This window comes from Lipotes vexillifer, unplaced genomic scaffold (genome assembly GCF_000442215.2).
Source record: "Lipotes vexillifer unplaced genomic scaffold, Lipotes_vexillifer_v1.1 scaffold278, whole genome shotgun sequence".
Lineage (NCBI taxonomy): Eukaryota > Metazoa > Chordata > Mammalia > Artiodactyla > Lipotidae > Lipotes > Lipotes vexillifer.
In genome coordinates this window covers 4,618,042-4,629,513 of record NW_006769677.1, presented here as the reverse complement: position 1 = coordinate 4,629,513, position 11,472 = coordinate 4,618,042, and the positions used below count along the sequence as shown (strand labels likewise).

The 11,472-nt window shown below is 48.1% G+C and overlaps 1 pseudogene; it reads left to right on the top strand.

Annotated features, from left to right (window-relative positions):
* Window positions 1-11,472, top strand: part of LOC103088489 (60S ribosomal protein L9 pseudogene) — a 38,809-nt pseudogene that overhangs the window by 529 nt on the left and 26,808 nt on the right.

Below are 11,472 nucleotides of genomic sequence, written 5' to 3'. Positions count from 1 at the left end.
TTCAGCAGGCTGATTAATAAGATCTAAGTTGTCCAACTACAGACACAAAAAGATGCCGGATGATTCCTTAGGCCTATCTGTGATATTTTAAAGATGAAAGAAAAGCCCTGAATTGAAAAATATTATCTGGATAGATAGATTTGTGGTGCCTGCCAAACCTCAGCTCCGTATTTAATGGCTGATCCTCTTCTTCTTGAAAACAGATTCTTTTTCTTTTTTTTTTTTTTTTTTTGCGGTACGCAGGCCTCTCACTCTTGTGGTCTCTCCCGCTGCGGAGCACAGGCTCCGGACGCACAGGCTCAGCGGCCACGGCTCACGGGCCCAGCCGCTCCGCGGCATGTGGGATCTTCCCGGACCGGGGCACGAACCCGTGTCCCCTGCATCGGCAGGCGGACTCTCAACCACTGCGCCACCAGGGAAGCCCCAGATTCTTGTTTTAGATAAATTATATAAGGTCTCAACATAGCAATGGTTATTGGTATTCTTTGTCTTTTAACAAGGAGGACAGGGATGCATGCTGGGGCCCAACATGGATAGTTGTGGGCAAGTGGGCAAACAGGGCCATCAGGCCAGATGAAAAGGCTCAGAGGAACTTTTAATGCCCGAGAACCAAGGCTTCCATCTTGGTCTCTCAAAACTAGCCAGTCAGCCCTTTCCCCAGAAACGACCTTCTAGCCCTTGTCCTCTAGACAAGACCTTCTAACCTCTGTCCTCTAGAGGGAAAGAAAGGAAGAAAAATAATGTCTGTTGAGCATCATTTGCTTTTCTTCTTCCTTTCAACTCCTTCCTCAAATGCATCCCTCCCCACTACGAAATGGCCATCAAATCCTGTTAATTCTTCTTTTGAAAGACCACTTCTCTCAGGCTTTCCTGGTGGCACAGTGGTTAGGAATCCACCTGCCAATGCAAGGAACACGGGTTAGAGCCCTGGTCCGGGAAGATTCCCATGTGCCACGGAGCAACTAAGCCCGTGCGCCGCAACTACTGAGCCTGCGTTCTAGAGCCCGCGAGCCACACCTACTGAGCCTGCGCTCTAGAGCCCGCGAGCCACCACTACTAAAGCCTGTGTGCCTAGAGCGCATGCTCTGCAACAAGAGAAGCCACCACAGTGAGAAGCCCACGCACCGCAACCAAGAGTAGCCCCCGCTCGCCACAACTAGAGAAAGCCCACACGCAGCAGCGAAGACCCAACTCAGCCAAAAATAAATAAATAAAAATAAAATAAATTTAAAAAAAAAGAAAGACTCCTCGCCATCCCCACTTCCATGGCTCTATTTGAGCCTCATCAGAGTTTGCCTTCACTCCCTAACAACCATTCCCTACTCCTCCAGCCCACCCTCACACTGCCTGCCCTAAGTATTTTCCAGAGGACCAGAGGTTGGGGGAGGGGGAGGCTGACCCTGTCATTCCCAAGCTTAGAAGCCTTTACAGATATTCAATTCCTCTCAAGGAAAGAAAAGTTTCTTTAGCCCCACATCCCTCTCAAGCGTCATCTTATCCCCACCCCGCCAGGCACTCAGCACTAAAGCCACATTGCATTTGTCATTTCCTGAGTATGCCAAGCCCAGGCACAACTTCATGCCTTTATTCAGGCTGCTGCCTCTGGGCCTGGCTCATCAAGTGAATTTTTACCCCAATCCCTTAAGGCGAATGTCATTAACCCATCTCTGCAAACAAGGTGTCACGCAAGATGGGTCCCTCTTACTAGGGTCCAAGACAAATTCCATGATGTCACAGGCATGGGCTAAGGAATACGCTACCTTGGGGATAGGGTAAATGAACCAAGCAAGGATCTACCAAATAAGTGAAAGCTAAGGTCCCTTGGATCTACCCAGCCTCCCACAGAGAGACACACAGGGGCCAGGAAGCTGCAGGGCACACAATGTGGGTCTGTGTGGCAACGGAGGCTCCTACCCCAACCGCCACTCTTTCTTCACATAGTACAAGTGCCAGAACAAACCTGACATTGGTGCCAGGCAGTCTGTATTTGCCAGCTGTCTACAGGAGTTGTCTGAAAATGCCAACTGCCCAGATCTTAGGATATTAGACACCAATGTGGGACATTAGAGACTATCCTGTCAGGAAAAGAAAAGAACCCCTGGGCCCACAGGCTTACTTGAGATGCAGCACCTCCTGTAGGGAGAAGGCGGGAACTCCCATCCAGTCCCAGATGGCTCAGTATCCAAGCAACCTAGAGTAAGCACCCACTTTATTTATTTTTAATTTATTTATTTATTTTTGGCTGCGTTGGGTCTTCGTTGCTGCGCACAGGCTTTCTCTAGCTGTGGTGAGCGGGGGCTACTCTTCGTCGCGGTGCGCGGGCTTCTCACTGTGGTGGCTTCTCTTGTTGCAGAGCACGGGCTCTAGGTACATGGGCTTCAGTAGTTGTGGCTCGCAGGCTCTAGAGTGCAGGCTCAGTAGTTGTGGCACATGGGCTCTAGAGCGCAGGCTCAGTAGTTGTGGTGCACGGGCTTTGTTGCTCCGCGGCATGTGGGATCTTCCCGGACCAGGGCTCAAACCCATGTCCTCTGCATTGGCAGGCGGATTCTTAACTACTGTGCCACCAGGGAAGCCCAATCCTAAGAATCTTAATGGAAAAGTTAGGTCTGCCTTTTTTTTTCCACATCCTCTATTTTGGGGAGAATAGGTATTCTCCAAAAAACATTTTCTAAAAATCCAGATTTGCTGATCTGTTTATAATCTTGGTGGGGTTTTTTTCCCCCACTTTATCTTTATCTTCTTCGTCATCATCATCACTCCCCAAATCACTTAAGTTCCCCCCACCTGAACACCTACTACATAGAGTGCTGTTTTGAAAAGTCATCTTTCCTTTAATAGATAACTGTACAGAACAGCAAGGAGGCGCTCGGGGGAGGTGGAGTATTTTGCTAGTCATGGAATTTGGAAAGCAAGCTTGCGTTTGGGAATTCGACAGTCAGCAAAGGTGCCAGTCCTTTTTATGGAGACCCGTCAGTCCTCCCTTGACTGTAAGAGTACACTCCTGATCTGCCTGCAGTTTTCATTTGATGACTTTGACCTTTCCAACAGAGTGTGTTACCGTGGCAAGCTTCCCATTGGTTCAATGAGCCTCATTTGGAATCAGATGAGTAATTATGTCTTTTCTGGCTTCCCACCCAATTCTAATTAGTGTACTCTACCTAACCAGAGCCAGCAGGAGCTTCCTCAAACTCTCTGCATCCCTTTCTACTGGATCTACGAAGCTCATTTGACTAGACAGTAAATGCTAATTGCTAAAAGTAGCCCTGGAAGTGTCTGCAGGCTCAGAATCCCTCCCCCAACTTCCTACCCTCTCCCTCACCCCCTCCAATCTTTCTTCTTCCTTGTCAATTTATGTGATGATAACACCTTGATCTGGAATCATTTTTCTAATCTTTTAATCTTTAATCTTTTCAGTTAGTGTCACACCCTTGATCCCATCTAAGAAAGGCTTTAGGGATGGGGTGGCAGGCAGGTGGGGGAGCCTGGAGGGCAGGGAGCTGTGGGGCTGGCCTAAGAGCACAGGCAGAAGACTGAGAACGTCTCCGAGGAAGGCAGCCTACTCAGGCTGTGAGGGAAGAGATGACAGAGCCCAGGTGAGCCTTTCTCCAAGTGGAAATGACCAACGTCTGACCAACCTCTGACCAAGGGATGAACAGCCTTGACGAAGGTCACTCCAAAGCCAGTGGCAGGTATTTGCTTTCTCCCTTCCTACATCTTCTCACTAGATTAGTGCTTCTCAAAACGTTTTAGCAACAGGATCTTCACCTGAAACAAAATTTAGGCAGAATCCACCATTTAAAGCAGACAGAAGTTCAGAATGGCTACCATCAAAAAATCTACAAATAACAAATGTTGGTGAGGATGTGGAGAAAAGGGAACTCATATGCTGTTGGTGGGAATGTAAATTGGTGCAGCCACTTTGGGGAACAGTATAGACGTTGCTCAAAAAGCTAAAAATTGAAATACCATGTGACCCAGCAATTCCGCTCCTGGGTATATATCCGAGAAAAACAAAAACAGTAATTTGAAAAGATACATGCAAAAAAACAGAAAAGAAAAGATACATGCATCCTGGGGCTTCCCTGGTGGCGCAGTGGTTGAGAATCCACCTGCCAATGCAGGGGACACGGGTTCAATCCCTGATCCAGGAAGATCCCACATGCCGTGGAGCAACTAAGCCTGTGCACCACAACTACTGAGCCTGTGCTCTAGAGCCCATGAGCCACAACTACTGAGCCCATGTGCCACAACTACTGAAGCCCATGCGCCTAGAGCCCGTGCTCCACAACGAGAGAAGCCACCGCAATGAGAAGCCCATGCACCGCAACAAAGGGTAGCCCCCGCTCACCGCAACTAGAGAAAGCCTGTGCGCAGCAACGAAGACGCAACACAGCCAAAAGTAAATAAATAAAATAAATAAATTTTTAAAAAAAAGATACATGCAGCCCAGTGTTCACGGCAGCACTATTTACAATAGCCAAGACATGGAAGCAACCCAAGTGCCCATCAACATATGACTGGATTAAGAAGATGGGTACATATATATATATATATATATATATATATATATATATATATATACCACATTATATATTATATAATATAATGATATAATATTATTATATAATAATAATATTATATATATAATGTATAATAGTAGTTAATACATAGATTAATATACATAGGTATATATAAAATATATATAGGTATATAATAGGTATAATATATATATAATATACCTATATATATATTTATATATTAACTACTTAGCCACAAAAAAGAATGAAATTCTGCCATTTACAACAACATGGATGGAACTAGGGAATATTATGCTTAGTGAAATAAGTCAGAGAAAGGCAAATACTGTATGATATCACTTATATGTGGAATCTAAAAAATAATACAAATGAATGTATATGAAAAACAGAAACAGACTCACAGACATAAAAAACAAATTTGTGATTATCAAAGGGGAGAGGGAAGGGGGAAGGGACAAATTCAGGATATGGGATTAACAGATACAAACTACTATGTATAAAATAGGCGGAAGACTGAGAACATTTCTGAGGAAGGTAGCCTGCCCAGACCGTGCCCCTGACCTTGCAGCCCTTTCCCCACCCTCTGTCCTTGCAATACCCACAGCAAACATGCTGGGATGAGTGTTAGGGAACCACTGGAACTCTCAACCAGCAGCCTCCTTTAGGCAGAATGACACTGTAATCCTAGCCTTTCCCACCCCTACTCTCCCTTTCCCCAGCCAGACGGGAGGACAGATGCTTCCAAGTAAATGAGCTGAAATTCAAGTAAGAGAAATTCCTGGGGGCTGTTTACTTGGTGTTCCATGCCTCACAGGTTCTAGTGTGGCCTCTGGCTGCATTATCCCTCTGGGGGGTGGGGCAGGGCAGGCGGCCGACAGTGCCAGGAAGCCTGGGCAGCATTGGGTGGCAGTGCCTCTGGATCGAAGATACGTGGTGTCTGATACCCGCCCACCTGCCTGATGCTTCCCACGTCTCTCCCTCCAGCAGACAGATTCCTGGCTCTTGTCGTGTGGGATTTCCTCATGCCTTCTCACCCCTTCTGTACCAAGTCTGCCCCAAATCACACGGCAGGGATTTGGGGGGGAAGAGAAGGTATGGAAATGTTAGGACAAAGACAGTCTTGCTTTTATTTCTTTTTAACTGCTGGGCAGCACTTAGCGAGCATTCAGTGGAGCAGATGGAAGACCCCTCCTTGGCCTCTCCTGGAGGCAGCAGAAGGTGTGCTGGACCTGGAGTCGGGAGCCGGGCTCTGCTTCCAGCTCTGCTATGAACAGTCCCAGTGGTCCTGAGCAAATGTCTTGACTCACTAAACTTGGCCTTCCAATAAAATTAAAAGTTGGTTTCTAAGGTCTCTTCTAGCTCTAGCATCGCATTTAACAGGCCACCGATGGTTACTGCCTGGCAAGCCCTCAGTCCTGCTCTCAGGAAAGGGGTCCAGGAGGCTCTTTTGGTGAAGTTATTTTGGATAGTGTCCTGCCTGGGACCAGCTGGAAGACAGAAGATGCCCAGACCAAAAGCAATCCACACACTGGACCAAGTGAGGCTGCCACCAGGGAGGTGGTCCGTCCAAAAGGGACACTCCTTATTGATGGTGACCAGATCCTCGGGTCCTCCTGTGTCAGGGGTTGAATATGAGGGTGTCACAGAGAGCATGTCGGAGTGACCACAGGAAGACAGGGTGCTCTCAACAAGGACTGGCCACTGTTCCACTTCTCCAAGGCACTCCCATGGCCAGAGCTGGCAGCACCGGCACAAGGCACAGCTGTGCCACTGTTGAGATGCTTTCCAGGGCTCCGTACTTCCTCTTGTGGCCTTGTAGTCTACATCCATCACCTGAGGAGAGCCAGGCCTCCGTGTCTTGTCCTTTTAACCCTAAGCACCTTGAGCAATTATTCCATTCTATTCTATAAGTGGGTCATGATGGGTAAGGCCTGGGTCATAAATCACCTGACACCTCGAGTTCCGTTTGGTGCATGACTTGTTCCTAATCCAACACGCCGGATTAACTCCTCGTGGGTCAACGGAGCAAACGTTCCTTCAACTTCAGGAGCCCTGAATAGTTTATTACTAACTAGTAAGGCGATGTTGCCAAAGGTGCTTGACCTCTGTCTCTGTCTCCTCAGCATCTGATGGGGACAATATTGTTCAATCCACCCACCTCCTAGGGCTGTGGTAGAAAGAAATCAAATGTGATCAAGTATGTGAACCTACTTAGGCATAAACAACTGTGAGATAAATACTTGTCCTTAATACCCAAACAGTGAAGGGCGTGGGACAGCAGGATGTGAACATTAAGAGCGCTGGCTCTGGAGTCAGACTTGACTGGGGTCAGATCATGGCTCTGGCACTTCCTGCACAGGTGACCTCAAACAAGTGACTTAGCCTCTCTGTGCCTCAGTTTCCTCATCTGTAAAATGGGGATGATAATAATAGCAACTGTTTTACAGGGTTGTTAATGAAGCTGATGCATGTCGAGTGTTTAGAACAGTGCCTAGGCATAGAGTAAATGCTCAATAAGTGTTTATTAACAGCAACATGTTCCCCTGGCCAGAAGCACATTGTGTGGGCTCCCACAGCCTTCCTGAGCACATGGGAATGAAGAAGCCCTTACTGGGGTCCTTGGGAAGGGAAGCTGGGTGGGTCCTCCTCCCTCAGAGGTGGGGCCTGGCCCTCATTCCGCTGCACGTGCACTGTGGGGCCTCTTCAGCCCCATCCTGCCCAAGAGCCTTAGTCTCTCCCAGAAGAGAAAAGCCACTGTAATGACCTGTCGCCCAAACAATCATCTGGGTTGCTTCGTTTGCAGGGTCCCAGAAGAGCCCCTTACTCCACGACTTCCCAGGTGTGCCCCAACTGTAGTGGGTGGAGCATGAGCACATACATGTCACGGAATTAGGACGAGAAACAACTCTTTTCCCTAAAGAGCTCCCCGGGAAAAGTACAGAGAATCATCTTTACCCTAAACACCTTTAAAGAAGGGATTGCCCAGCTTTTCCTCTGCCTTTCATTTTCCTGGCTGGGGACAAAGAAACCCCCCACCTTGAGTTCGAAGTCAGGAGGACCTTTTAAAAAAGGAGTTTAATTTCCAAAACACAGCCTGTTCTTCTCTGCAGAGCTCTTTACTGGGAGCAGCAGTCCTTGACCCCCTCGGTGGCCAGGAGCAGGGAAGGCAGGCACCCAGCCTGAGTGACTTCACTCTGCTATTTCCAAGGGAGCAACTGAGCAAATGAGCCCCAAACCCTGGGGGCCTGGCCCGAGCTGACCACTCCGGGCAGCAAAGGGCTGGGGGTCTCCCACGCATCACTCAGTGTTTCTGCAGTGGTTCTAATGTAAACTGCCCGGAGACGACCATCCAGTGACCCTGAGAAGGGTCTCCTCTGGAGCAGAGAGACTGGAGAGGAAGAGGGTCCCACTGCATTTTGAGTGGCTCTTGTGTGTCAGGTTAGCTGCTGGCTGGATTGCCACACTGGCCACAGTGTCTGTCAGTGCCAGTCTTCTTGTACAGCCAGATGACATCTTTGGCTCTGAGTCTGGATTTCCTAAACCCCAGATGTGAGCCGTGAATGGCATGCAGCAGTGACCAGTTCTTGGGATTTGCTCAGATGCCACGAAGACCTTTGTCCTTGAATCAGATCCCAAGCCAAACCGTGGACTCTGCCGGCCTGGCTTCCACAGCCGCTTCATGAGTCAGTCCTAGCAATGGAGCGGTGTAATCAGAGGTAAGAAGCAGCAGAGTTCCATTCTGGAGCTTCACCAAGGATGCCAACACGCAATCCCAGCAAAGCTCTGGGTTAGAAAATAAGGACTGAGAGTTGCTGCGTTGTGACCCAGCTGCACAGGCCCTGACCTCTGACTGTTGTCATCTCCCTCCAGGAGAGAATTACTCTCTTTACATAAGTCAGGGGCATAGGCACTGAGGTTTTCTCTGTGGAGGTCAAAAACCTTTTGCAGATTTTACCTTTTCTAATGTCAAAAGTATTTTTTTAATTTCAATATTTTCTGAGGCAAAGTCTATGTGAGGTATGATATTATTATTATGAATCCCATCATACAACTAGGCTAAGGCTCACGGAATCACAGGAGCGTAATTCATTCTCTCCTTCAGCAAATATTTGAACCAGCCTAAGACTAAAACAGTCTGCAAAGCGATGTGTAAGTTTCTCTCACTAAAACACAGCCTATAGTCACAAGATTTGATGGTTCGGTGGTAGCGGTTAGAACTCGACTAAGACCTTTAGAGACCATAAATACAGAACTGACTAAGAAATCTCACCCTAAATAAAAACAGCACTAAATTGCTTTTTTTTTTTAAGTGCAAAGGGTCAGAAACGAGGCTCTGATTTTCCCCACGATGAATATTTCACTAGCGAAACATCTCCGTCCCTCCACCAAATTTTTAATCTGGCCTAGCGGGGTGGGGGGAGGGAGGGGTTGCTTTTGAGTGAAGTTATTGCCTAGAAAGTGAGAGATCATCCTCAGGGGAGAGAGGGAGAAAGAGACTTCTTTCCACTGCAAAGTCGTCTAAAGTAGGCCGTGGCATTTGTGAGCCCGCTCACTGGGAGAGGGATGAGAATTCTCTGGAGGAGCTGAGCTGGAGGCTGTAATCTTGGAGTGGGGAAGAGATAGCAGAGTCCAACTCAGGAAGTCTCATGAAAGGGAACTGAGGCTGTTGCAGCCTCTGGGAGAATGATATTGGAGTGCAATCAAAGGGTAGACATGGAGCCCAAGCAGAAAATTACCTTGAATCATCCAGGAAATTAAAGACAAAAGCAATAACTTAGTTTCCACAGAGAAGTGTGTGTTATGTTCTTGGAAAAACAAGGGGGAGAAACATTGGCATTTAAGGTCAACTTTAGAAGATACTAGACTCAGAAGTCAGGGCTAGGGGAGTATAGAAGAGCAGGAGACTAGAAAGGTTTGGAAATAACAGTAATATTTTTGGTTAGTACAAGCTGAGCCTTCTAACCTCCAAATCCCACAGGCTTAAACGTACTGTCCCCTGAGATTCGTCCTCACTTGGTTGTGCACCAGGAGGCTGGATACATAGACGCCATGTGGGAGGGGCATCGTGGGAGCCAAGAGGGGGAAGGCTGTGAATCCCAGGGTACCCCCTTTGGAAAAGCCATTTCTCCTCCACCTTGGATAGCTCTGGAAGAGCATGAACTACCATACAAGGGGCAATGAGAAGTGTCCAGAGGCCTTCTCTTTGCAAGTGCCCTGAGGCCAGGTTTTCACCCAGTACCCTTTTGTGTATGTTTATTTGTTGGTTTAATTTCTCTCTAAACGAGTTTCTTTAGCTGTTAAAGAAAACAGTGGTTCTGAAAGCGGGGGCCCCTGGACCAGCGGCAGCAGCATCTCCTGGAAACTTGTTAGAACTACAGATGCTCTACCTGCCCTCAGACCTAGAGCAGCAGAAACTTTAGGGGCAGGGCCAGCAACCCGTTCCAGTGAGGCTGATGCCAGCTTGTTTGAGAATCACTCCTCAGCAGAATGCAGGCCTACTGAGCTATAAAAGTCTTAAATAGTTCACCTTTTCACTACTTATCGATCTCTGTGTGGCTTTTGTATTTAAACTTTCAATGACATGTAGCTCCATGTTTCCAGGGTTATTATGTACATTGTTGAGTCAACTATTTTAACCTTGGGGGTGAGCAGGAGGTACATAGGCCAAATTTGTAATTGGATCCACTGGATCTGCTTGCTTTTCTAGACTGGGGGAAGTGCAGCAAAGTAAACAAAGAGCTGTGGCTGCATTTGGCTCCCCCTGAGCTGTCTGGATTGGCCAGGCAACTGAGAAGTGTCCTTAGGACCTGCACCAGCTGGTCCTTCCCTTTGGAAACCAGAGCTCAGACGGCAGCACGTGACAGGCGAGTAACAGCTGAGATCACTCAGGGGCTTCTCCAGTTCCTTTTCATTTTCAGGTTCATTTATCCTAGCATTTCTCAACACCCCACCCACCGGGGGAAAATGGAATTTTATAGCCCTGGAGACTCAGTTCCACCCTCACCCTTCAGCCCCTCTCCCCTCCCTCCCTCCAGCCACAGGTTCAGTCTGGCTCTCTCTGTGTGGGTTCTGGGCCTGCCAGAACATTCCCAGACAGAGGCGATTTCTTCCTGCCTGGCTCACATTGTCAAGCAAGATAGGTGAGGCCAAAGACAGGTATCTGTCAGGGAGGCCGAGATGTGTGATCCCTGCAGCCTCTGGCACGGGGAGAGGAAGAGACGACAGGCTTTCGTGTGATGCCTGGAGCCAGCTAATCGGGAGGGCTGTTACGTAAGGAAAGCATGTGGGTTTGAGCACAGCTATTCACCTGTTGCTAATTAGCGCCTGCCTGTCAGCTGTGCAAGCTCACCTAGCTGTCAGATGCAGACACAGACGCAGTCAAGAAGGAGGGGTTCAGTTCAGCAAAAACATTTATTGAATCGTGTACTCTGTTAGGTGCTGGGGATACCGAAATAAATAAACCAGGGTCCGTGCTCACAAGGAGCTCGTGGTCAAGAAGAGGGACACAGGCCAGTAAACAGTCATCCACAATCCACATGAGACTAAAATGAAACTATCTCCCGCGGACAAAACATCCTGCAGAAGTGCTTTGAAAGTTGAGTCAGGCAGACCTGGTGGTATTTTCCAGAAGGGCGTTCCAGGCAGAGAGAACAGCACGTACAAAAGCTAGGGAGCAGGGCTGAGGTACTCTAAGTCTGAAACAGTCAAATTAAGCTCAGGTTCAAATGCCAGGAGCAGAGTCAGGAAGGTGGCCTCCTTCTGACAGGATCAAAATCTGAGCAGGAGAACCAGAGAGAAGAGGCAGGGCACGCTGCTGCCAGGCAGACTCTGTGTGCAGATCCTGATGTCCCCAGGCAGGAAATGTGGAGCTGGTCTGCATGAAGAAAGAGTGGGAGCTGGAGCCCAGGGACATTTTTTTTTTTTTTTTTTGCGG